The sequence below is a fragment of the Manis pentadactyla genome (genome assembly GCF_030020395.1).
Source record: "Manis pentadactyla isolate mManPen7 chromosome 15 unlocalized genomic scaffold, mManPen7.hap1 SUPER_15_unloc_1, whole genome shotgun sequence".
In the NCBI taxonomy this organism is placed as follows: Eukaryota; Metazoa; Chordata; class Mammalia; order Pholidota; family Manidae; genus Manis; species Manis pentadactyla.
This window is the reverse complement of record NW_026644588.1, coordinates 4,202,601-4,230,369: the sequence shown is the minus strand read 5'-3', so window position 1 is coordinate 4,230,369 and position 27,769 is coordinate 4,202,601. Positions and strand designations below refer to the sequence as shown.

The 27,769-nt window shown below is 46.6% G+C and overlaps 1 protein-coding gene and 1 pseudogene across 1 annotated transcript in view; both read left to right on the top strand.

The window, feature by feature from the left end:
- Nucleotides 1-2,855: 2,855 nt before the first annotated feature.
- LOC130682239 (zinc finger protein 665-like) overlaps nucleotides 2,856-27,769 on the top strand; it is a 36,389-nt pseudogene continuing 11,475 nt past the window's right edge.
- The window catches only part of LOC118909711 (zinc finger protein 493-like), a 160,180-nt gene continuing 149,407 nt past the window's right edge, over nucleotides 16,997-27,769 (top strand). Inside the window, exon 1 of the mRNA XM_057496375.1 lies at nucleotides 16,997-17,093. The gene's annotated coding sequence lies outside the window, so the exon portion shown is untranslated. The remainder of the gene's footprint in view (nucleotides 17,094-27,769) is intronic.

The following is a 27,769-nucleotide window of genomic DNA, read 5'->3' as shown; positions in this document are numbered from 1 at the left end:
AAGATACCCTGCCTGCCACCTGGAGGGTAGAAGGCATCCTGATCACCAGAGGCAGAAATTCAGAGCTGAGAAGTTTACACAAGCCAACCATATTGCTTGTTTACTATATACCATCCCAGGCCAAATGCCCTTCAGATTTATTTACTAGTATCAGCAAGCAAACAAATTTTGTCCTGCCAATTTGGCTCACATTTATTATTCCTTTGTCAAAGATGTATAAAAGCTGCCTGCCTTGGTCATTCTTTGAGTCTCAATTTCATTATTGGGCTTTGGTATGTATGTAATTAAACATTGTGTTTTTGTCTCATTTCATCTCGTGGCAATTTGATTCCTAGACCAGCTAAAAAAATGTTGAAGGGTAGAGGAAAACTCTTCCTCCCCTACACTGCCTACAATTATTTAGAGAGGGGGGCCTCTACCAGGAAGAGAACTCTTAGCAGACAAAACTTGTTATCTCAGAAAGACTTACCTGCATGGCATGGCAAATACTGACCAACAATTGGCTCCTGCCATCGTCCTGTGAATTATCATGCGGCTTTTTGAAGGCCCAGACTTCTACCCTCTTCATAGGAGATGATGACATAATGAACCTCAATTTCCTGATGGTCTCTGATCCTCTTATCTTTGGAGACCTTGTATGTATAAAATTAAACTTGTTTTTTCAACTGTTAGTTTCCCTATGTCAATTTAATTAGTAGACCATCCAAAGACCCTTGGGATGAAGGGAAAACTTTTCCTTTGTAAAACATCCATCCCAGTTAGGAAAACTATATTGAGACCACTACAACAGAGAGGTCCTTCGTTTCACCAGGAGAAAGAATTCAAGAATGGACATAAAAAGGAGGTGAGTATTAAGAGTTTATTTAGAGAATAAAATTTTAAAGAAAACGTGACAGTACATGCCCACGATTTAGACACAGGCAGACCCAGAGTGGTATGTGCTGAGGAGATAATACGGAGCTATTTTTTTGTAAAGAGATAATAAATGAGTAAGGATTCACTTATAAAGTCAACAGTGGGGTTTCGTTTGAGTTGGGTATTGCTCCACCTCGTCACGTGGAGAGTTTGACTTTTTCTCATTGGAACTTGCAAGGTGTGGGTGTTACAAAAGCATAAAACCTAAATGTGGTTAATTCCCCCCAGGAGGTTTAAACATTTTTACTGTAAGGTATTAAAAGACCGTGTGGTAGAAAGTATGCCAGGAAGCTGCTCAGACTGAGAGTGGGAGTGGGGGTGGGGGAATTGGTAAGGACCTGGCTTTACCTGTTTGGGTTTTTTAAACCTACCAATGAAATTAAGACAAATGTAAGAGAATGCCCAATGTGGATATAGTTGGCTTAGGTGACTTCCAGAACCCTGTAGTACTCAGCCAATGAGGAACCAGGGGAGGGACTTGCATACTAGAGAATAAATTACTTGCCCCAGCTGTCCCAGGTGTGCCTGCTCACCACACACCTGATCCTGCAAGACCATCATTGAAGCCCCGCTCTGCTGTTCTCTTTATCTCTGTGTCCACCTACTGAGTTTGGACCAGTGAGTGTGTTTCTCACAGTAGGGAGGTTTCATTCTTACTATGTTAGTGAGTACATGTGTTTTAGGATGAAATTTGGGTCAACCAATCCGTTTTGGAACGAGCTGGTTTTGGCTGGTTTGTTATCTATACCCTCACTACCCACTTCCTGCAAGGACATCTTACAGGGATGGAATGTGTAGAATGTTGACATCCAGCCCGATGTAACCACTGGTGGAAGTAGCCCGTCCCATCAGCCCTCCTGTCTGGTAGCTATGCTAACAAGACCATATTTGCAGTGAGAAAACAGTATGTTCCAGATCGATAAAACTTAAAAACCCTGTGTGGATAAAATGAGAGTTCCTGTGGCCAGGATTCTCACCTGGCCCTGGTTGACTAGCTCACTGCACACCTGTGGGCAATACATGGCTGTTGACTCTATATGAAGAGCTCCGCCCAGTGCTCAGGGTGTGACACGGTGGCAGGGCTGCAAGGCTGCAGGAGAGCAGATCAGAGGCTGGAGTGGTGGCAGCACCGAGGACAGAGGCCCGGAGGACGGCTGTGTGGGACGGCTGTGCAGGCAGAGGGGCCCAGAGGCAGAGACCGGCTTGCTGCCTGCAGACTCGCTCTGTGTGAACAGGATTCTAGTGACTGACCTGCCACCTGGAAATAAAGTTGGTATAACCCTTTCACCCCAAGGACGTTTTGCTGTCAATTTCTTTGGTCACATTGAATCCACAGTGAACTTGCCCGGGGGTGATACCCATTGGCCAGACTGAGGGGTACCCAGGATGGGGAAGGCGGTTCAAGAGGTCAGGAATCCGTAAGGGTGTCAACACAGGGAAGCAAAGGGTTAAAAGCAAAGGAGTCAGAGTTCCGCTGAGACCGGCACACCTTGGTTGCCTGGGGTTTAAAGCCCGGTGGGCAGTGTCAGCCCCCCTAGGGTCACCGCTACAGACCCCTGACCCTGGACAGCGCCCGTCCCTAACGGACCTGAGGCTCCCTGGCTCCCTGCCCTCCCTTAAACCTCAGGGGGCGGAGCCCCAGGCCACTTCCGGGGCCGCGGGTGCGCGGGGAGACGCCGGCCCGACTGCGCATGCGTGGCTGTACGTCCCGCGGGGAAGGCGGGTCCCGCTCTTGTTTCCAGCGGGAGGCGCGTGTCCCGCAGTGGGGGTGGTGCGGCCGTGGGGCCTCTTCCCGGGGCTCCCCCTCCGCGCTCCCGGTGAGCTCGCCTGTCCCTGCGGGGCAGAGCCGGTGCCCGCGGTCCCTGAGCCCCACGCACCCGCGTCCGTCCTGAGACCCGGGCCCGGAGGGCGGTCTGGGCCCCGTGTCAGGGCCCTGCGCGCGGCCGGCGGGGAGCCGGGAGAGGCCCTGCCGCCGCTGTCCGCGCATCTTCTCCGGGGCCGTGAGCCGTGTCCGCACAGCGCCCGGTGGGGGAGGAGCCCGAGCAGCCCGAGGCCGAGGCGGAGATGGCGGCCGGCCAGGTGAGGGTGCGTCCGGCCGTGGCTGGGCCCGCGTTCCCCCCTGAGCTGCTCTGCGTTTAGAACTGGCGCTCGGTTCCTTCTCTGCTTCTGAAGTCCTGTCTTCCGAGTATGCTCACTTGCTCTGAAACCTTTAAAAAATACAGCTCAGGCTTAGCTGTGTGGGGACCGAGGTTCGGCCACCCCAAGGTGAGCCTTTGGGACATGCAGATTATTCTCAGTTGCCAAATCAGGAAGGCACAAAATACTCAATTAGAATCTTTAACCTACAACCCCACAACTGTGTTAAAAGAGTTTAGCCAGAGTAATTACTCCAGGAGGAGAGAGATCACCCTAGATGATTATATATAATGTAATCTGGGAAGAATGTGGATGAGACTGATGTTGAGCTACATAATCTCATTAAAGCTTCATTGCTGCCATTTAATACCTGTTCATAAGAATATCTTCCTTCTGGATGATTTTTGTGTTTTTTTCTTGCATTAATTAATGAACAGCTGTTAGAATGATGCCTACTAATAATAAATAATCACTAGGGATTATTTCCATTTTATTAGTATTATATTAGAACCTGAAATTTCCAGAAAATTGTTCCACAAGTTCCCGGGAGTCCTACCTCTCTGTTATTCCAAATAGACCGGTGTTCCTGGCCTTTGTTAGAAATGCAGGCTCAGAGCCCAACAGGGAAATCTTGAATGAGCAGCTGCATTTTTAGATCTCCAATTCCCTGTAGTGAAATTATCATTCACGTTAGAATGTGAGGAGTACATTTCTAAGTAACCTAAATTTTCCATCTAAGATATGGACACAAGTAAATCTGTAGGCTGTAAACACAACACTTGTTAGAAAAGAGCATAAAACCTAAGTGTGATTTATTCCCACCAGGAGGATTAAACATTTTAACAGGAAGGTATTAACAAAGGGCTACGTGGTGGAAAATGTGCCAGGAAGCTGCTCAGGCTGAGAGTGGGGGTGGGGTGGGGATTGATAAGGGCCTGACTATATCTGATTTGAGTTTTTTAAACCTACCAATAAAATTAAGAAAAATATAAGGGAAGGATAGACACCTGGGAAAGAATGTGAACTCTGCAGTACTCAGCCAATGAGGAACCAGGGGAGGGGCTTGCGTACTAGGGAATAGATTACTTCCTCCACTGCCCCACGTGTGCCTGCCCACCAGACATCCGATCCTAGCCTCGCTCCGCTGTTCTCTTTATCTCTGTGTCCACTTACTGCGTTTGGACCAGTGAATGTGTTTTTCACATTTTGGGGTCTCGTCCGGGATCCTCTTGCCCGTGCGAGGTGGGGGCCCAAGCGGAGTGGGAAGACACATCCCCCCCGCTTTGGGTGGCCCGCACTGTCTGGGCATCTCACCTTCGCACTGAATCCGAGAGAAGGCCCGAGACTGTTGTGCGGAGACAGCGTGACCGACGCAGGGGAGAAAACGCAGGCGCCGCGGCAACCAGGCGACCTCGTGCACGAGCCAAGGTAGGAAAATTGGGCCGTAAGTACTGCCTTGGTGGTTGGGCGCCGCCCGGAGGTCGGGTGTGTGCGGCTGAGACGTGTCCTAGATACGAAGCGAGTGTGGAGTCCCGACCCAGGGTTCCATTCTCCCGCAAGGGAGACAGCCAGAGACGGACGGAGGGGATCCCGGGGTGTGTGCAAGAAGCCTCCATTATGGGGAGCTGAGTACACAGGGAACTCGGACACAGGAACCTCCTGAAAGGTGGGAAATACAAGTTCTAGGCCCAGGGAAGCAGGGAAAGGGAACCGGATGGGCTCCCCTGAAATCCCCCCAGAGAGCCTGCTGGGGTGACGGTTAAGTACTGGGGGGACGCTGCCTGTACCAGGGCTAAGGACAAACAGAAGGTGGTCAAACTTTGCTGTTTTGTCTGGACTAAAGAACCGACCCTAAGCCATCAGTTTTCCAGCCGCAGTTTGGATGGAATGAAAACTGGCTTTGCCAGGCTCCAGTGCTTTGCGAGCGCGGAAGCCTCCAGGTCCCCGGAGGGCGGGGACTGCGCCCTCTGCTGGTCACCCAGGGCGCTTCCCGTATTTCCCCTCAACGCCAGCGACGGGAAAGCCGAGGAGCCGCAGGAGACCCCCCAGGGCGGGTCTGGGACCCGCTGTCCTGCCTCCCTCCCCCTGGTAATCCTCAGGCTGGGACTCGAGGGGAACAAGCCAGGAGGATCAAGTAAGACCCAGGTTCACCTGAGAGCCAGGAGCCTTCGGCCCCTACCAGGCCCCCTACAACCCTTATCCTAACCTTAGGAAGGAGTCACAACAATGTGAGAGGGGCTTAGTTTCCTCCGTCCTTCTGGGGAGACCACCAGAAACCCCAAGAGGTTCCATTGAGAGAGGTCCCGCTAGGACAGGGGGAAACTGGGTCTGTTAGTGCTTCCTCACTGGTACTCGGGTGAGAAATTTCAAGAAGGAAATGAAACCATTGCTAGAAGATCCCCTGGGCCTAGCGGGCCAACTAGACCAATTCCTGGGACCTAGTATGTATACTTGGATTGAGCTGGTGCCCACCGTGAATATCCTGTGCCCTGGTGGTGAGAGGGGGTGATCAGGAGAGCTGCTGTGTCCGTTTGGGAACGAGAACACCCACCGGGCCGGGGCTTCCAGCCAGCAGAACCGAAGTTCCCAAATGTAGATCCTGGGTGGGATAATAGTAATCTAGGGGACAGAACTAAAATGCAGGGTCTTCGAGGGCTGATTATGAAGGGAATTAGGGAATCGGCCCCAAGATCTCAAGATCTTACTAAGGGGATTGGAGTCCAACAGGAGAAGGAAGAGACCCCAACTGCATTTTCACAGAGACTCGGGGACCAGATGAGGAAGTACTCAGGACTTGGGCCCGAAGATCAGGTAGGACAGGGTCTTTTAAAGGCTAATTCTGTAACCAAAAGTTGGCTGGATATTGCTAAGAAATTACAGAAGCTAGATGGACGGAAAGGGAAACCTATTGAGGAATTACTGAGAGAAGCTCAGAAAGTGTTTGCTAAAAGAGAGGAAGAGAGGCAGAAGCAGAAAGCAAGTCATGGTGACTGCCGTAGAACAAGTGAGAAGAGAGGCGGAGGACCACCTCAGAGGAGACAAGGGAACCAGGAGGGACAGAGAAAGAGGGAGACGGGAGGAGACAAGAAATGCTTTCAATGCGGGTAATCAGGCCACTTTAAGAGAGAGAATGCCCTTTATGGGAAAAAGAAGAAGATGTGACTCCCCTCATGGCATTAGATGAGGAATAGGGACGTCAGGGTTTCCCCTTAATTAAATCCCACCAGGAACCCGTGATAAAGGTAAAGGTGGGGACTAAATAAGATATATATATATATGTTTTTAGTAGATACAGGGGCAGCCCGTTCTTCCTTGACCTTTCAGCCACAAGATGTGAAATTTCAGACCAAAAAGCTTTTAGTCTCTGGGGAAAAGGGGGAGGGATCCAAGTTCCTGTTTTTGAAAATACTGTAATCATATTGGGAAGTGACATCACAGAGGGGTCATTCTTGTATGTCTTGGAAGCAGGAACTCATCTCTTAGGAAGGGATCTAATTATTCACTTAGGCCTGGGTCTAGGAATAGAGAAGGGGCCCAGTAAAGGTTCTAATGACATATCTTACAGAGGAGAAAGAAAATAGACCCTAGAGTATGGTTTAAAGAAGGAAATAGGGGAGGTTTACAAGTTTCCCCAATAAAAGTGACCTTAAAGCAAGCGAGTGAAATAATTTGCAGAAGACAATATCCAATTCCCCTTGAAGGGAGATAAAGTCTCCAGTCAGTAATAGAAGGCCTTGTTAAGGGTGGTTTGTTGGAGCCTTGTAGGTCACCATACTGTACTCCCATCCTTCCTGTGAGAAAACCTGATGGGTCATATTGGTTGGTGCAGGATCTTGGGGGTATAAATCAATTAGTCCAGACCCGACATCCCGCAGTCCCTAACCCTTATGCCCTCCAGAGCAAAATACCATATGAATATGAATGGTTTAGTGTGATAGATCTGAAGGATGCATTTTGGGCCTGTCCACTAAGTCTAGATACCAGAGACCTTTTCTGCCTTTGAATGGGAGAGTCCCATAAATGGAAGAAAACAGCAATATTGTTGGACCATGTTGCCACAAGATTTCACGGAGGCCCCCAATTTGGTCAAATTTTAGAATCCATCTTAGAGGACTTTGAACCTGTGCAAGGAACACAATCTTTACAATATGTAGATGATCTATTAATCTCAGAGAAAGAAAAGACAGGAGTGTCTAAAGCCACTATAGGTTTGCTTAACTTCCTGGTGCAAAAGGGGTTGAGGGTTTCTAGAAACAAACTTAAGTTTATAGAAAAGGGAGTTAAATATTTAGTTCATCTTATAAGTGAAGGAAAATGAAGAATCAATCCAGGAAGAATTGCTGGAATCATAAATTACCCCAAGCCTAAAACAAAGAGGGAACTTAGAAAATTTTGGGGAATAGTAGGATATTGTAGATTATGGATCGACTCTTATGTACAGAAGTCTAGAGGCTTGTATTCAAAATTGTTAGAGGGAGAGCCAGACCCTCTCCAGGGGACCCCAGGGGAACTGCAAATCCTAGAAGAATTAAGTCAATCTTTAGTCTGCCTCAGTCCTGGTACTCCTGTCTTTACAGAAGCCAACTTGTTTGTTACAGTTGAACAAGGTTCCGCTGTAGGGGTTTTGACCCACACCCGGAGTGGAGAGAAACAACTGGTGGCCTGTATGTCTAAACTATTGGACCCTGCCTCTCAGCATTGCAGCCGCGGCCTTACTGGTAGAGGAGAGCAGGAAACTAACTTTAGGAGGAACCCTCACCATCAAGTACTCCTCACCAGGTTCCAGCCATACTTAATCAGTGGGCTGGGCATGGGCTAACAGATTCTCGAATTTTAAGTATGAAGACATTCTACTTGAAAAAGGTGACCTGATCTTAACCACAGACACCTGCCTCAGTCCCGCTAGCTTGCCATGTGCAGGGGAGGCTGAAGGCCCATCAGAATTGAGCCACAGTTGCACAGACCTCATAGAGTATCAGACTAAAGTCAGGCCTGATTTAAGGGAAACACCTCTAGGTGGGTGAAACTGTTTATAGATGGGTCCTCCCAGGTGATAGGGGGCAAATGACATAATGGCTATGCCATCATTGATGGAGACCAGTTATCTATCTGTGAAAAGGGGAGATTACCCAATAATTGGTCAGCCCAAACCTGTGAGTTGTTTGCCCTTAATCAGGCCTTTAAACTACTTTTAGACAAGGAAGACAAGATTTACACAAACTCCAAATATGCCTTCAGTGTAGTCCGTACCTTTGGAAAAATTTGGGCAGAGAGAGGTCTCTTGAACAGTAAAGGAAAGGAATTAATTCAAGGGGAATTAATCAAGGAGGTTCTGGAAAATCTTGTACTTCTTTTTTTTTTTTTTTTTTTTTTAGATAATTATTTTTTATTGAAGGGTAGTTGACACACAGTATTACATTACATTAGTTTCAGGTGTACAACACAGTGATTCAACATTTATATACATGATAATTCTAAGTACCAGCTATCACCATACCAAGTTGTTACAATATTTTGACTATATTCCTTATGCTATACATTACATCCCGGTTGCTTATTTATTTTACAATTGGAAGTGTGTACTTTTTCTTAGTTGTTGTTGTTAGGGCATCTCTCATATTTATTGATCAAATGGTTGTTAACAACAATAAAATTCTGTATAGGGGAGTCAATGCTCAATGCACAATCATTAATCCACCCCAAGCCTAAATTTCGTCAGTCTCCAATCTTCTGAAGCATAACGAACAAGTTCTTACATGGAGAACAAATTCTTACATAGTGAATAAGTTACATGGTGAACAGTACAAGGGCAGTCATCACAAAATCTTGTACTTCTAGCTGAGATATCTATAGCGCATGTGAATCGTTACCAGAAAGGAAGTTCGTATGAAGCAACAGGTAATAGAATTGCTGATGTAGCCACTAAAGAGGCTGCATCTGAAGATGGAATTAGATTTTTGAACCTCACTCCAAATATCCCTAAAATTACCTTGATCTCAAAGTTTTCTGAGAAAGAGATTAAGAAGCTACAGGAGGTGGGGGTATCTTGAGATGAAAAAGGGCAGTGGACTTTACCAGATAGGAGAGAAATGATCAGCTGACCTATTACGAGAGAGCTGTGAACATGTTACACAGAGGGAGCCATTGGGGTCCCCAGGCGCTGTGTGATGCTTTGCTAAAGGTTTATGGGTGTGCAAGTATTTACACCATTCCTAAACAAGTTTGAGCTGCATAATGTGCCAAATAATTAACAAGAAGTGTATGAGAAAGCCAGACCTGGAGGGAGACTCCCAGGAATAAGACGACTCCACAATATGCAAGTTGACTTTACTGAGATGCCAAACATGGGAAAGCTTAAATATTTAGTAGTGATTGTTGACCCTCTCACTGGACAGGTAGAGGCCCACCCACTAACAACTGCAACAGTAGGATCAGTGGTAAAGGTACTTTTAGAGCGAGTAATTCCTAGGTTTGGGTTAATAGAAAATGTTGATTCAGATAATGGAAGTCATTTTACTTCAAAAGTACTACAGGGAATAATGATGGCACTCCAGGTACAGTGGGATTTCCATACTGCTTGGCATCCACCACCCTCTGGAAATGTAGAAAGAATGAATCAGACTCTTAAGAAGCATTGAATCAAATTAATATTAGAAACCAAGTTGCCTTGGACGAAATGTCTCCCTGTAGCACTCCTAAGTATCAGAATTGCTCCCTGAAAGGATCTGGGACTTTCTCCTTATGAATTATTATATGGGCTGCCATGTCTGGGGAGGGCAACGGACTTGCCCACCAGGGAAACAAACAATCGGTTTCTAAGGGAGTATGTGCTGGCCATGTCTCCTACCTTGTCTTCTCTCAGGCTGAAAGGGCCCCTCGCCCAGACTCCCCCACCCGAGCCCTTCGCTCACTGCTTCCAGCCTGGGGACCTGGTGTTAGTAAAGTCCTGGAAAGGAGACCAACTCCAGCCCAGCTGGAAGGGCCCCTACCAAGTGCCTCCTGACCACAGAGATGCAGAGAGGACGGCCGAAAAGGGTTGGACTCATTTCACCAGAGGAAAGAAACTGAGGTGGTCTGGGGACAACACAGAGAATTGGCAGGTGTCCCAGGTGGCTAACCAACCCTTAGGGCTGAAACTAAAAGGACCTAAAAATGTTAACTTTTATCCTGCTAACTCTTATTTCACAGGCAAGTCACAGGGAGTCCTAGAATGGGGAGTAACCCCTGGTTATCCTGTCAGGCCCCCTAACCAGTAGGTTTGATGTGTGTCCAGTTCTCTCTGTGGTGATCTAAGTGACCAAGCACAGCTTTCTGGAGGTAGTAAGTGTCTGTGTCCTGAATGGACGAATGTAACGGAGTGAGAAAGGCAAACGGGCCCCCGTGTGCAGGGTGGAGCAGTGTCTGGTGGACTACCCAGTTTCAAGGGTGGACGGATGGCCCCTCGTGCAGCAGGAAAACCTTTAAAAGGAAAGCTCCCCTTGGCTAAAGATAGTCCTCCTGATAATTGCCAGGACAGACAGTGTAACTCCCTCTTATTAACTATACATAATCCTCAAGACTTAGATTCAGACCCTGTGATTACTCCTTGTATTTACAGACTTGGTGCAGATGTCACTGGAGTAGATACCTTGGGAACGTTTGGTCTTAATTTAACAGAAGACAAGACTTCACCCACAGGGACCACCCCGATCTTGAGGGAGATAATGAGCCAGATCTTCCCTGTAATGACCCTAAAGTAGTTACTGGAACAGAGGTATAGGATCTGTAACAGACTCTTGAACTCGAGACAGGTTATGGAGGCACCAATGCCTGGGTAAATGGGTCAAATTTTCAGTATGAACTTTGAACAAAAGTGATTGTTATGCATGTGCTGCTGGATGGCCACAGGTGCAGGAGGTCCTGGTGGTCCCGTTCCCTCTTGGCTGGGACACAGACCCCACTGGGATGAACTGCATGTTGGCCCTGTGTCAGGACAAGGACGCTTGGGGAGATGAGACGTGCAAGGGCTTGTCTCCTCCCTGCATTAAAGAAGTCAGACTCAAGGGCAACCCCCTCTTTTTCCATAGTAAAAAATGAATCACTCCTCATGCCTCTGTAGATAAGGGGAAGGTTCACAACTCCTGTGGGGAACTTGCTGAACTGTACCCACGTCCTAAATGTCTCTGAAGAGGGCAACTTCTTGAAATCACATATCCCCCCGAGGGGATGTTCGGTGGTACTGCGGAAAGGGGAACCTGCGCTACTCCTTGCCACCCAATGGTATGGGACTTGGGCTTTAGTCCAATTGGCCATTCCATTTACCCTGGCATTTCTCTCCACACCCAACGAAAAATTTTTCATAGAAATCACAGATTTACAAGGATCCTTTGATTCGAATGTATACATTGACTCAATAAGAGTCCCTAGGGGAGTCCCTAATGAATTTAAAGCTAGAAACCAAATAGCTGAAGGATTTGAATCGGCACTATTTTGGTGGTCCACCATCGAGAAAAACATAGATTGGGTTAATTACATTTACTATAATCAAAGATTCATTAACTATACCAGGGACACTCTTCAAGGAGCAGCTAGCCAATTAGACGCTACCAGCAGGATGACCTGGGAAAATGAAATAGCATTAGATATGATGTTATCAGAGGAAGGAGAAGTCTGTGTTATGTTAGCAGGAAAATGTTATACTTTTATTCCTAATAATACTGCCCCTGATGGTACTATTACTAAAGCTCTACAGGGACTCACCACTTTAGGTAATGAATTAGGTGAAATCTCTGGCATTAGTGACCCCTTTACAGACTGTTTGGAAGGGTGGTTTGGAAATTGGAAAGGTACGGCTGCCTCTCTTTAACATCCCTTGTTATGGTTGCAGGAGTTGTAACTGCCGCAGGATGCCGGATCATCCCTTGTGTGAGAGTCCTGACTCAGAGGCTTATAGACACAGCCATAAACAAACAAATACCTATGATCTACACCCAAAATAATCTTATGTTATTAGAAGATAAATTGAACTATGAGGAAGAGAGTAAAAATCTATTAGAGAAATTTGAAAAAGGACCAAGCGTGAATTAAAATACATTACTGGGGATAAAATTAGAAATTCTTAAGTAAAAAGAGGGGAACTGTTAGAAAAGAGCATAAAACCTACATGTGATTTATTCCCACCAGGAGGTTTAAACATTTTGACAGTAAGGTATTAACAAAGGGCCATGTGGTGAAAAATATGCCGGGAAGCTGCTCAGGGTGGGGGTGGGGAGGGGACTGGGGAATTGGTAAGGGCCTGACTATACCTGTTTGATTTAAGTTTTTTAAATCTACCATTAAAATTAAGACAAATATAAAGGAAAGATATAACTGGCTTAGGTGAGTATGAAAGGCTATAACAGGGAAGAATGTGAACCCTGCAGTACTCAGCCAATGAGGAAACAGGAGGGACTCGCGCACTAGGAGATAAATTACTGGCACCAACCTCCCCAGGTGTGCCTGCCCACCAGACACCCGTTCTTGCAAGACCGTCATTAAAGCCTCGCTCTGCTGTTCTCTTTGTCTGTCCACTTGACTCCGAGGCTCAGGGCCGGATCCTCCTTTTACTAATTTCCCAGTTACCATTCAGGATCTTGGAGGATTTGCTGAGCGATTTCACAAACCACCTCATTTAGTCTAGAAACTCCCTTTTCTTGTCTTATGCCATTGTTTGTGTTGGGGGAGAAGTGCTGTATATTTTCCTCGGTTCTTTTCCCCACCATGACAAAGAATTGAACAGCAGAGACACAGTAGTTAAGCAGAATAAGTTTTATTTAAAGTTATTTAGAAAACGCAGGCAACCTCAGAGAGAGAGGAGCCCCCTGAAATGTTGGAGAGAAAGAGTGTAAGATTAAAGGTTACACACTCAGAAAGTTCAGGTGACCTCAGAGAGAGGAGCATGCTGAAAGGTTGGGGGTTCCTCCTTTTAAGGATTTTTCAGGGATGTGACAAAGGGCTAGGGGTGTGGACTTAAGTGGTCTCAAGTATCTTTGTCTGGGAATTGTTTAATCCCTCCTTCATATTTAAGTGATAATCGTGCTGGATACAGTATTCTTGGTTCAAGGCCCTTCTGTTTCATTGCATTAAGTATATCATGCCATTCTCTTCTGGCCTGTAAGGTTTCTGTTGAGAAGTCTGATGATAGCCTGATGGGTTTTCCTTTGTAGGTGACCTTTTTTCTCTCTCTGGCTACCTTTAATACTCTGTCCTTGTCTTTGATCTTTGCCATTTTAATTATTATATGTCTTGGTGTTGCCCTCCTTGGGTCCCTTGTGTTGGAAGTTCTGTGGGCCTCCATGGTGTGAGAGACTATTTCCTCCCCCAGTTTGGGGAAGTTTTCAGCAATTATTTATTCAAAGACACTTCTATCCCTTTTTCTCTCTCTTCTTCTTCTGGTACCCCTATAATGCGAATATTTTTCCTTTTGGATTGGTCACACCGTTCTCTTAATATTCTTTCATTCCTGGAGATCCTTTTATCTCTCTCTGCCTCAGCTTCTCTGTATTCCTGTTCTCTGATTTCTGTTCCATTAATGGCCTCTTGCACCTCATCCAGTCTGCTCTTAAATCCTTCCAGAGATTGTTTTATTTCTGTATTTTCCCTCCCTACTTGCTCCTTTAGCTCTTGCATATTTCTCTGCAGGTCCATCAGCATGGTTATGACATTTATTTTGAATTATTTTTCAGGAAGATTGGTTAAATCTGTCTCCCCAGGCCCTCTCTCGGGGGTTGTCTGGGTAATTCTGGACTGGACCAAATTCTTCTGCCTTTTCATGGCGATAGAGGTAGCTGTAGGCCGGTAGCACGTGTGTCAGCTGGGAGAACAAAGTCCTTTCCTGTTTGCTGGTCGCCTTGCCCTTCTACACTGCCTGTGTTGGTTACCCACACTCCTGGAGCAGCCTCTGGATTAATCCCCTAAGCTGCTGTGGGCGGGGTCACCATCAGGGTAGCCCAGAGCTCTGCAGGGAGTGTCAGGCAAGCCGGGTGTGCTCTCCTGCGAGAGCGGTGCCCCTCTGCCTGTGCTGGGCAGCTGTGTGCTGCCAGTGGCCTTTGGGTCTGGCCTGAGTGGCTGCACGCTGGAAGGAGATTCTGGGCAGCTGCTGGCAGCGGGGCCGCTCCCAGGCTGCTCCACCACCACCGCGGGCACGTGCGGCCGCTCTCAAGCTACTGGGCTGCTGTGTTAGGGGCTGTGCTGGCCAGAGGAACAACGGGCAGGCTGCTGATCGCTGTGAGGGGCTTCAGAGCTGCGCTGCCACCCAGGGGGTTAGGGCACCTGGAGTTCCCCGGGATTTCCAGCTGCTGGGCTGTGTGTGCCGGGATGATTCCGTCCAGCTGTGAGGTCCCTGTCCCTTTAAGACTTTAAAAAAGCACTTGCTTTTCTTTTGTTCCAGGGGATCCGATTGTGGGGACCCACTCTCAGATTTTACTTTTCCGTTTCCCTAGTATCCAGCACACCATGCACTGTGTGTCTGCGCTCCTGGTGCAGATTACTAGATCTGGTTGTTTAGCAGTCCTGGGCTTTCACTCCCTCCCTGCTCTGACTCCTCTCCTCCTGCCGGGGAGCTGGGGTCGGGGGAGCACTCGGGTCCCACCGGGCCGCGGCTTATATGTTAGCCTCTTCGTGAGATGCTGAGTTCTCGCAGACGTAGATGTGGCCTGGCTGTTGTACTGTATCCACTGGTCTCTCTTTTAGGAATAGTTGTATTTTCAAAAATGTATATGGTTTTGGGAGGAGATTTCCACTGTCCTACTCACGCCGCTGTCTTGGCTCTTCCTCCTCAAGTATCTTTGATGAGACATTAAGTTTTTTATCAGTCAGTCCTCTAGGTCTAAATTGCAAAATTAGCTTATCAATCAAGACTGTCTGCCCTTCCTCCAAGGTGGGCGGAGTTATTTGTTTGTTAAAGAGTATCTTAAGAGTCTTTCTTCTTAAACTTCCTGGGTTTTCTTCAAAATGCAATTTTGGCTTTAAGGTGGGATCTCCCTGTCTTTATTATGCTGTTTATAGGTGGGCCTTTTAGCAGGCTAGAGTAAATCTTACAATGGTCTAACTGACTCAATGAAGACATGGGCTGTGCTCAGATACTTCTCTTTATCTGGGGAATATTCAAACATTCAAGGCCAAGTTGCTCTTGACCTTTTCAGCTTTAACTCATTAACTCTATCTCTGAGTCTTTTCTGGATTTCTAGTTTTACTTGGTTAACTGAGTCCTTTCTAGGGGTTTTACTGACCTTGTTCTCTTACCACCTCACTCATATCTGTTTTCCAAGCCTAACACTTATACTTTGCTTTGTAAAATAATGTGGGTCTCCTTTGTTCCCTGGAGATTCTGGCCTGTCCAAATGGAGGTTTCCATCAGACATCCTGGGCTGTGGGAGTTTGCATTTTATTCTACACTCCCGACACAGACCTACTGTTACTTACTATGTTTTGCATTTTCAAAAAGAGAAAAGAAGAACCATAGAATATATTTAACATATGTATTAGTATCTTAAAATTGTAAAACCTGGCAGGGAAAAAGAAAGGGGGCATTACAATTAGCATGTACAGTTTGGGGGGACATGGGGAGGGCTGTGAAACACAGAGAAGACAAGTAGTGATTTTACAGCATCTTACTACGCTGATGGACAGTGACTGTGAAGGGGTATGTTGGGGGGACTTGGTGAAGGGGGGAGCCTAGTAAACATAATGTCCTTCATGTAACTGTAGATTAATGATACCAAAATAAAAAAATAAAATAAATAAAATAAATTGTAAAACCTAACTGGGCACCTATGATAAATGTAGCAAAAAATTTCAGGGAAATAGAAGACTCAGAAACAATAGCTTTAATTCTAATTTTTATCATGTGTGGGTTTCCTTAGTTTAAAGATAGAAAAAGCATCCAGAAATAATGGATATGCAAATGAAAATATTTATTTTCTGCCAAAATTTTCAGCTGTATTAGTGTTAACATGTATACTTATATTTTAATATGTGGATGTGAGCAAAATGTAAACCTTAGATCAAGTCTGTGCTGTTTGGTTCATTTGTTTCTATTCATCCACTCAGTTTAGAGAACTGTTATGAGCCTCCTTTCCAGTTGACAAGAATTTTCATCTGTATATTCCTCTTGATAAATTCTAGGTTACATAAAGTGGGTTAAAACCTAGGCGCTGCTATTTATTGGATGTTTAATAAAATATCATCATAAATAAGGGAAAATAATATTGTTCTTATGGATCGTTTTTGTGTCTTACACATCAGTTCATGAAAAACAGAGTAATATCTGATATATAGTAAATGTTCTAAATGGATTCTGGTTGCCCTTCCTTGTTGCTGTGATTAAGGGACTGCATTGGCCATCACAGTTACTTAAAGCTTCCCATGAATATTTCTCTGGTATTCACTGCTTTGTAATTTTAAAATGTGGCCCTTGATGGGAAAGTCCTTAGCCTCACTGGTGAGCCTGCTGGAAATGCAGAAAGTCAGACCCAGCCCAGAATACCTGAATCATTATCTGCATTTTAAAATGAGGTCTTTAAATATCCGGAGATCTTCAGTGTTCTACCTATTACATTTGATAGGTAAACTTCTAATGTACCACAACTTTGCCATTGAGAAATATATAGAACTTAACAGGTAAGCTATCAATTTAGCACATAGAAATATACATGCTTGTATTGATTCTTCAATTATACATTTATCTCCCATATAATTATAGTGTCTATAGTGGTTCTGTGGATTTATATCATCCTCTTTCCCCAGTGTTAAAGGAGCAATATGGAATATTTGTTGAAAATGATTCATGTCACTCGACCAATCCCAAACCAGTTCTCGTTTTGACTCAGCTTGTGACTCTGTTCATAGCCACTTGGTAAACTTGGTTGTTTTTGTTCCTTTGTTCTTTACACATCAGGGACTGTTGACCTTTGGGGACGTAGCCATTCGGTTCTCCCAGGAGGAGTGGGAATGCCTGGCACCTGCTCAGCGGGCCTTGTACAAGAGTGTGATGCAGGAGAACTACAGCAACCTGGTCTCTGTGGGTGAGGATAAGAGCTTCATTCCTTAATTCCTCAACCAAACTTAAACCTTTTATTTTATTAGTTTACGGAATGGCTCCCATAAACGTCTACTTTGTATGAAAGTGTCAGCTCCCTGAATTCAAAGAAAAAATTTGGGTTTTATTGGTGTGGGAGCATTTTCCCTGATGTAGTTTGACTTTCTGCAGTGATTTGCATCCTAGGCTCATGTTACTTCCTGAATTCAGTGGTGTAAAGTAGTGTTGACCCCATCTTCAATTCTAAAATCCACACTGTGCTGAGAAGTAGCAGGGGAAACCGAAAGAGAAACAAGTTCTTTATTTGGGATCTTAGAATTGCAGTTTGTGGGGCACAGATGGAGCAGCAGCCAGAAAAACTGTCCCTCCTATGCAGGGAAGCAATGTATTTTTATCAGAAAAGAATGGGTGGGGGGCAATTTCATGACCTGGATGGAGGAAGACAAGGAGATAAAGAATTATTTACTGCCGCTAAGAGGCTGAGATGCTTCATTAATGCTTTGTTGACTAACTTATTGCTGCCTGTGTTGGGGAGTTTGGTTCAGAGACCTAGGGAAGTCAGAGTACAAGGAGGAAGGAATTCGTTAAAGCGAGAGTATCAGGGAATGACAATAGAATAATAAAGGAAGTTAATTGAACTGCTACTCAGCATGGGGCACGTCTCCTTCTTACTCCTTAAGCCAGTATCCCCTGGTGTCCAGTGTCTGCTTGGATTGCACACCATGGGAACCAAGTCCCCACCACCCCGTGCTTTGGGGGAGCCACAGAGCACTGGATGGAGTGAGATTATGTACTGTGTATTTCCTATAGGTGAAGAAAAGAGACTTTCAGGCAGGCTACTAAAGAGTATGACTGTGAGCTGCAGTTCTTGATCACCTAGGCAACAGTAATTTGCAAGCCCAGATCTGAGCTCTCAGCAGCCCCTCCTTACATGTCTGAGATAGGACAGAGTGAGTGTTTGAGCTGAAATCTGGATTAGAATGGGCTTTCCTTTGTATGTGATCTTATTTCTCACTCTGGCTGCTTTCAATAGTCTGTCCTCATCCTTGATCTTTGCCATTTTAATTACTATATTTTGTGGTGTTGTCTTCTTTGGGTCCCTTGTGTTGGGAGATCTGTGCACCTCCATGGCCTGTGAGAGTGTCTCCTTCCCCAGATTGGGTAAGTTTTCAGCAACTACCTTCTCAAAGACACTTTCTATCCCTTTCTCTCTCTTCTTCTTCTGGTATCCCTATAATGCAAATATTGTTCTGTTTGGATGGGTCACACAGTTCTCTCAATATTCTTTCATTCTTAGAGATCATTTTTTCTCTCTGTGCCTCAGCTTCTTTGTTTTCCTCCTCTGGTTTCTATTTCATTTATCATCTCCTCCATTGTATCCAACCTGCTTTTAATACCCTCCATTGTGTTCTTCAACGATTGGATCTCCAACCAGAATTCATTCCTGAATTTTTGGATATCTTTCCATACTTCCATTAGCATGTTAATGATTTTTATTTTGATCTCCCTTTCAGGAAGAGTCACGAGGTCCATATCATTTAAGTCTTTCTCGGGAGTTGTATTAACAATTTTACTCTGGACCAGGTTCCTTTGGTGTTTCATGTTTGTATGTGGCGCCCTCTAGTGTCCAGAAGCTCTATTCTGGAGCTGCTGAGCCCCTGAAGCAATGCCCGGGGTCGCAGGGGAGCGGTACTGGTGCCTGGGGGTAGGAAAGAGCTGTTCCCCGCCTCCCGGCTGCTGTGCCTGTCTCCACTGCCTGAGCCAGTGGGCCGAGCACACAGGTATAAGCTTTTGTCCCAGAGCAGCCGGGTATGGATCCCTGCTTTCCACAAGCAGCCAGAATCCCAGTCTCCCCAGGAACTCTGCCTGTCCCGCTTTCCAACCCCGTAATCACAAAAGTATGATGAAAGCACCATGAAATGTAGGTTTGTGCTCCCAGAGCAGATCTCCGGAGCTAGGTATTCAGCAGTCCCAGGCCTTCCACTCCCTCCCTGCTCTGTTTCTCTTCCTCCCACCGGTGAGCTGGGGTGGGGGCGGGGCTCGGGTCCCACGGAGCCACAGCTCTGGTGCGTTACCCCGTTCCCTGAGATCTGCGCTTTTCTCCAGGTGTGTGCAGTCTGACGCCATCCTCTTTCCTGTTGCTCTCTCAGGATTAGTTGTATTAATTATGTTTTCGTATTATATGCGTTTTAGGAGGAAGCCTCTGTCTCACCTCTCACGCCGCCATCTTTAACCCTCCCAATCTGGATTAGAATGAAAAAGCAAAGTAACAAAGACAGTTACCACTGGAAAAGTGCAGAGACAAAATGTTTAAGTTGAGCAATGAGAAGTTTAAGGCAAAAAGGAGCACACTTGGAGAAGGGACTGTGGGCTGCCCCAGACAAGAGGCACCCCTAAAAGGTTGGGAAAAACTCAAACATACACTTAGAAAATGCTGGCGACCTCAGAGTGAGGAGAGCCCTGATAGGTTGGCGTTGCCTCCTTTTAAGAATTTTTCAGGAATGTGACCAAGGGCTGGGGGTGCGGACTTGTTAAGTGGCCCCCAAATGTTTAAAATTAACTTAACACAAGAAATTTACTGCTCTGATGTCTCACTGAGATACTGGCCTCTTGATCTGGGAGCATATCAAATAAGATGGCCTGCTCTGCCCCAGAGGTGTTTGCTAAAGAGTAAGTTAAGAATCTTTCTTCTTGACCTCCTGGGTTTCAAAATGCAATCTTATCTTTAAGATGGAATCGTTCCTGCCTCTTACTTTGTTGTTTACTGCTAGGGATCCTTGCTAAATTAGTTGCCCAGGTTGTAAGTTACTTGATTAGGGCTGAAGGAGAAAAAAAAGCATATAGGTAAAGTTAAAAAATAAGGTGGGCCTCTGTCTTGACAATGGGTTTCAGCCCCAGGCAAGTTCACTATGGATTCAGTGTGATCAAGGAAATGACAATAGAATGTTCTTGAGGTTAAAGGGTTATACCCAACTTTATTTCCACAGTGGCAGGTCAGTCACTAGAATCCCATTAACTCAGAGCAAGTCTGTGTGCATCAAGCCAGTCTCTGCCTCTGGGCCTCTGTGCATGCACAGCCATCCCAGTCTCTGTCCTCGGTGCTGCCACCACTCCATCCTCTGCTCTGCTCTGCTCTCCTACAGCCTTGCAGCCATGCCACTAGGTAACCCAGTGCCCTGGGCAGGGCTCTGTATCGAGTCAATAAGGATACTGCCCACGCATGTGTAGTGAGCTAGCCAACCAGGGCCAGCTGAGAATCCTGGCCACAGGAACCTTCACTTTATCGCTCCACCCCTCCTGGTTTCTCACCTCTCAGTCCATGTGCCCTCAATTCTCTGCAATGGTCCCTGTGCAAGAAAGCTGGAGCATTGTAACCAAATACCATAATAACAACAGAGGCTAGAACAATATACAACTAACAAAAATTACAACAAATTATAATAACCCTAAAACCTGAGGAGATTTATTGCCACCACGTGCTCATCCTAGTGTATTCTAACCTGTTCTACTCAAAGGAGTTAACCACAGGACCATGGGTGAGCCTTACAATACCCACCTTTCTCTAGCCTCTTCAGCAAAAAGTCTTGCAGACACACAGGCCTCTCCTGTTGCTTTGTCTCTGCCTCTGCTTCGTCCTCAGCAGCTGGAACCTCTGCTCCGGTCCTAGTCACTGCCACAGCTCTAGGCATTCAATTTCTGTCTACTCCTGTCTTTTCAAACCAGCCCACATCTGGGTCCTTGTGACCTTCCTGGGTCCCTTTAAATTCTTCCTTTGAGAAACAGACCATATTTCCTTTTGTGCTTGAAGCTGAGGGTAGAATCAGAGCATGGAGTGCTCCACAGCCTGAGGAGGGGGCCGCACATCTGGAAGAACCCACGTTTGCCAGGTCCTTCTGTCCACCAGCTTTCAACCAGGTGGGGTCTCAACGGAGGAGGGGCTGATACCTCTGGGACCGGCAGGGCCTCCACCCACACCTGTTCGTCACACCTCCGCGCCTCCGTTTCTGGGGCTGACAGCTCCACCACATCCTTCACCTGTCCCATGGCACCTGGCAGCCTGCATGCTGCTGCTTCTCCTGCTGCTTCCTCTTGGGCTACCACGACATCCTTTACTATTTCCACAGCTCTTTGCAGAGACGCCATTTAAATCAACAACAATTTTTTTTTCTCTTGGGATGGACCCCAGTCCACCTCTTCACAGTTCCACATGTCCACATGGGGACACTCAAGTGTCTACCCATCCATAGGTGCAGCCTGCTGAAGTACTCCTTCCATCAGGGCAGCCTGTTCTTTTCCTTGGTCACCAATGAACCCTGCCAACTGTCATCAGTTGTCTTGCCAAAGGGGTTTCAGCCCTGGACAAGTTCAATATGGATTCAATGTGACCAAAGGAATGACAATAGAACGTTTTTGGGGTGAAAGGGTTATATCCAACTTTATTTCCACAGTGGCAGGTTAGTCTCTAGAATCCCATTCACTCAGCAAGTCTGCATGCAGCAAGCCAGTCTCTGCCTCTAGGCCTCTGTGCCCACACAGCTGTCCTCTGGGCCTGTCTGCCGGCACAGTCATCCCAGTATCTGTCCTCGGTGCTGCCACCACTCCAGCCTCTGCTCTGCTTTCCTGCAGCCTGGCAGCCATGGCACTGTGTCACCCAGAGCACTGGGCAGAGCTCTTTATATAGAGTCAATAACAATGTTGGGGTAGAGGTGGGTATTTTCCTCGATTCTTGTCCCCGCTGCAACAGAGATTTGAAGGGCAGAGACACAGTAGTGAAAAAGAGTAAAAGTTTTACTTAGAGAGAAAGTGCAGGCAGGCAACCTCAGAGAGAGGAGCGCACTGAAAGGTTGGGGGTTTCCCCTTTTAAGGATTTTTCAGGAATTTGACAAAGGGCTAGGGATGTGGACTTGTTAAGTGGTGCCAGATGTCTTTGATGAGACATTTAAGTTTCTTATCAGTCCTCTAGGTAATTCTGCAAAATTAGCTTAACACAAGAAATTTACTGCTTTGGTTCCCTCCCAGGATAGCAACTTCCTGGTTTGGGAGCCCATCAATCAAGACTGTCAGCCCTTCCTCCAAGGTGGGCAGAATCATCTTAACTTCCTGGGTTTTTTCAAAATGCAATTTTGGCTTTAAGGTGGGATCTCCTTGTCTTTATTATGCTGTTTATAGGTGGGCCTTTTGGCAGGCTAGAGTAAATCTTACAGTGGCATGATCTAATTGACACAGTGAAGACATGGGCTGTGCTCAAAATCTTTTCCTTATCTGGGGAATATTTAAGCATTCAACGCCAAGTTGCTCCTGACTTTTTGAGCTTTAACTGATTAACTTAATAACTCTGAGTCTTTTCTGGCTTTCTAGTTTTAAGTGGTTAACTGAGTCCTTTGTAGTGGGCTCTACTGACCTTGTTCTCTTTCCACCCTGCTCATATCTATTTTCTTGCCTAACAATGATGCATTTCCCAAACATGTAGTGAGCTAGCCAACCAGGGCCAGGTAAGAATCCTGGCCACAGGAACCTTCACTTTATCCACAGCCTGAATGATTAACAATAAAAACATGGGCTATGCTGAGGTATCCTCCTTTATATGGGCAGTGTTTGAAAGGATATCTCACCGTGACCCTCCTTACCCCAGAATGACTCAGGAGACACAGGCCAATGCAAGAGATTTTATTATTTGAAAGAGAAAATGCCTTCCCCCAGTGAGAGGGAGCAGCAGCTTGTGGGTGAGGAAGCGCATTTTTAAGGAGTAGGGGTAGGGTATGTTCTGCATTGGTGATTGAATCTTAAAGGGTGGGCGACCAGTCAGTGGTGATTGGATCTTAAGGGGTGAGGCTCCTAGCACACCAGAATTTGCCTTCATTCCCATCTTTTTCTTTTCTTAATTGGGCTTCTGGGGAACTGGGTGTAGAATCTCATTCTCTTGCTTCTTCCTGCTGGAAGGGGGCGCAGATTCTGGGGTTAGTGAGGTCATTGCTATAGAGTTGGGGAAGGGTGGGCATCCTGAGATGATTCATGATGTCATCTAGCTGGTTTCATTATTCTTCGTGAGAAGGCCTTGATAGCCCTGGAGGAGTAACTGGTTGACAGTATGGTTAGAAATTTTCAAAATTTGATTTTTAATTAATTTTTTGAAATAGGTTAATGAAGCAGGGAAATAAAAGGAGAATAATAATAATAAAGGTGGTAGGGTATAGGAGGGGCAGGAGCCAGTTGAAGGGGTAAGGGAACGTGTTGTTAGGGGAGTTTTCTAGGAGTTTGGAGGCTTGTTCACAGAAGTGTTTTGCACCATCCCGGACGAGGCTGGATTTGTTGGTGTAGAAGCAGCATTGTTCTTGGAGTACATCTGCCGCCTTATGCAGCTGTAAGGAGGTCCTGTTTGGGTTGTAGAGTAGATTACTGGAGGATTTGTAGTCTGTGGAGTTGAAGGTGTAAGAGGTCCCATTGTGATGGAGGAGAATCATGAAGGATGCATTTTTGAGGTCAAGAACAGAGAAGTAAGTAGAAGAGGTGGGGACAGTGGATAATAAAGTATAGGTTAGGGACTACTGGATGGACTGGAATAACAGCTGCACTGATAGTTCTTACATCTTGAACTAACCTATAAGAGCTATTAGGTTTTTTGATAGCCAGTATCAGGGTGTTGTAAGAGGAATTGGCTGGTCATAGTAACCATTTGTATGAAAGTTCCTGGATAATTGGCTGTAGGCCCAGTAAACTCTTGAGGGGCAGTGGATACTGAGGTTGAGAGGGAAAAGAGGTGGGGCCTTTGTCTGATAATTACTGGGGGGCAAGTGGCAGTAGAAGGGGTGAGGGTATCCCAGACTACATGGTTGACCAGATGGGGTGGCAGAGGATAAGGAGAGGGAAGTGGGTTTGCAGCGGGTTGGAGGGCAAGTAAAAATAGGATTGAAGGCGAGTTGGGGTTGAGGTGTGGTCCAGGAGCGAAAGTAATGGAAGCTCCAACCTTGTGTAATAGGTCTCTTCCCATAAGGGGGATGGGACAATGGGGAATCACCAAAAAAGGAGTGAGAGAGGGCAAGGCCTCTAAAGATGCAGTGAAGCATGGGAGTTTGTAAAGGTTGGTGAGGTGTGCCCTCTACCCCGACTACAGAGGACTGTGAGAGGGAAGTGGGTCCTCAAAACTCCTTCAGGACTGAGTAGGTGGCCCTGGTGTCCAAAAGGAAAGAGATGGGCCTACCCGCTACCACAGTGGTTACCCTGGGCTCCTGTGCAGTGATGGTAGTGGTCGGGTGGGGGAGTCCCGGGCCCCGTCAATCATCAGTTGCCAGACCCAGAAGGTCTGTGTGTGGACTGTTAGAGCTGGATGGCCTGGCACCTCTCAGTGTGTGAGGACAGTCAGCAGGCCAGTGTCCCTCCTGATGGCACTTAGGGCATGGGCTGGGGGGCTTCCGGAGATTTGGGCAGGCTCTGGGCCAATGACCCGTTTGACCACATTTGAAGCATAGACCAGGAGGCCCTCCTAGCTGCTTCCTAGGAGGTGAGGATACCCGAGCACCAGTGGTTGGGGTAGGTTGAAAGGTCTTAGCCAGCATTTGATATTTTTGTTTATGGGCCTTTTCATCTCTTCCATTATATACTCTGAAGGCCACTGCCAGGACTTCTGCCTGAGTTAACGGTCCCTTCTCTAGACGTCTAAGTTTAGCCTTAATGTCAGGGAAACTCTGGGTGAAGAAGTAGGTCATTAATAATTGTCTCCCATCTGGGGTCTCAGGGTCTAGGTTTGTATATTGTAAAAGAGCTTTGGTGAGGCCGTCTAGGAACATAGAGGGATTCTCCTTTTTATCCTGAATAACCTCTTGGAGTTTTTCATAGGTAATGGCTTTATTGGCTGACTTCCTGAGACCCGCCGTGAGGCAGGTGATGGATTGATCTCGACTGGTGACTCCCCCTGCCGTATGATAGTCCCAGTTAGGGTCTCGGTCAGGAACCGCCTCAGCACCAATTGGATGAGCTGGAGTAGTTTGGTGAACCTCATCGGCATGAGTTCTAGCCTGTTCCCAGACTTGCCTACGCTCCTGGGGCAAAAGTGTGTTGGATAGGATCATGTGAATATCACAAAGGGTAAGATCATATGACTGAGATAGGTACTGGAACTCTTGTATGTAAGTAGCTGAGTTGGCGGTGAAAGAGCCTAATCTTTTCTCAGTTTGAGATGGGTGGGAGAGAGAGACAGACAACGCCCTCTGTACCCGCTACTTCCCGTAGTGGGGCTAGGATCTGGGTTCAAGAGTGAGTGACTGGAGGGCTTGGCACGGGACTGGGTGAGGGAGGGGGAACTGGTTGTGGAGGAGGAGGAGGTGCTGCGGCTCCTGCAGCAGCACTAGGGGAGCTGGGAGGGTTGAGATTTTGATCTTGCAGAGAAGGAGGTTGGGGCGGGAGAGGAACTGGTGGTTGAGGGGGAGCTGTAGGGGTTTGAGATCAGTAGGGAGGAGATTCATCAGCAGGATCGAAGTCAGAGGACATGGTGGGAATTTGTGGGTGGTGGGGTAAAGTTTTTTAGAGCGAGGAGAAGGTGTTTAGGATTGCAAGGGAGACAGAGAGCGGGCTTGGTTCGGAGGTAGGAGAAAGCCTGGATATATGGGATCTCTTCCCATTTGCCCGTTCGCTCACAGAAGTTGTATAAGTTGCAGAGAATTTTAGGATCTAAAGAGCCATTGGGAGGCCACTTAGACTGATTGTCCAAGGAATATTGTGGCCAGATCTCATTACAGTAGTGAACAGGCTTGAGGTCTGGAGTGAGGTGGAGAGGTTTTAGATTATTGACTAAGCACCCTAGCGGTGAATCTGTGGGAATGGAGGGGCCAGATCCCATGGTGAGAACGAGACCGTTCAGAAGTTGCTGAGGGGCCCCAGAGCAATTGAGAAGGTCGCGGAGAAGACCAGACACAGTTAGGGGGTCGTCACCACCTCTAACTGCGGGGTCAAGGGAAAATCGCTGAGGAGGCTCAGTACCTGGTACCAGGAGTTTACAAGTAGATACATAGATAAAGGAGACCAGGCCTCAGTGGATGAGGATTCTCACCATGGGGAGGCAGAGAAGGGTCGACTATGGGGACCAACCGTGACTCTGAAAGTCGTGGTTGGGGGTGCCCCTGTCTTGGAGGAGCCCTTGGGGGTGCCGGACACTCAACGGTCACTTCCCAGGTTCCAAAGGGACATTTAAGTGGACCATGAAGGAGAGACTCACTAAATCGAAGGCCGGTGTTGGGCGAGAAGACGAGCGACCGGGGAAGTGGACGGTGAGCCCGTGGAGGAGGATCGGGCAGTGAGGGTTCCCGGAGGAAGAGCAAAGTCAATGGGGGAGCCTCATCTGAGTCACGGCACCAATGAGAGGGTATCTCGCCGCGACCCTCCTTACCCAGAACAACTCAGGAGACACGGGCCCACGCAAGAGATTTTATTATTTGAAAGAGAAAGTGGCTGCCCCCAGAGAGAGGGAGCAGCAGCTCGTGGGTGAGGAGGCGTGTTTTTAAGGAGTGGGGGTAGGGTGTGTTCTGCGTTGGTGGTTGGGTCTTAAGGGGTAGGGGTCTTAGCGCGCCAGGATTTGCCTTCAGTGTTCAAACATTCCAGGCCAAGTTACTCCTGGCTTTTTGTGCTTTAACTGATTAACTGGTTAGCTCGGGGTCATTTTTAGCGGGATTTCTTGGCCTTATTCTCTTTCCACCCTGTTCTTATCTATTTTCCTGCCTACCACCTCCAAGGGAAACTAGTTGTATTGATCTCTCATAACTGCTGCATCTCTGTAAAGTACAGTCTGACAGTTTGTTATTTTATTTTTATAGTTCCTGTTCGGTTGACAGTTGTCCTGTTAATTTTATGAGCAATAATGTGAAAACTGTTTCTGATCCAATTCACAGGGTTCTGTTGAACATTATGTCCCCAGAAGTTAAATCACCTTGTACTTGGGAAGTTTGTAGTTTTCATGTCCCCCTTTCCTCCTCCTCCCACCGCCACCCCGCCCACAGCCCCTGGCTACTACCAATCTGTTCTATACCTAAGGGCTTTGTTTTTTAAATGTTCCACATATAAATGATATGTGGCATTTGTCTTTCTCTGGCTTACTCTGCTTAGCATAAAGACTGCATGATTTATCCATGTGGTTGCAAATGGCAGGCTTCCCTCCTTGATGACCAACTAGGATTCCATTGTACGTCTGCATGTGTGCATAGAGGTGCATCTCTCGTGTATCCACTGATGGACACTTGGCTTGTTTCCACGCCATGGTTAATGCAAATAACACTGCAGTGAATATGTGGATGCATGCATTTCTTTGCAATCCTGATTTTATCACCTGCAGATACACACCCAGAAGTAGAATTGCTGGATTATGTGGTAGTTGTGTTTTTACTTTGTGAAGAGTCCTCATTACTCTTTCTCTGGAGTGACTGCTACAGTTTACATTCCTGCAGCATTGCACAGGTTCCTGTTTTCTTTTCTTTTCATCCCTAGATGCCCTTGTACCTCTCTCTGATAGGTACATTGTAACAGGTATGAAGAGAGATTTTGCTGTGGTTTGGATGGGCATTTCCCTGAGTAGCAGTGTTGAACATCTTTTCATGTGTTTTTTTGTCATTGAAAATCCCTTGGGAAAAGGACTATTGGCATCTCTTGCCCATTTTTCATTGTTTTTTGCCTGTAGAT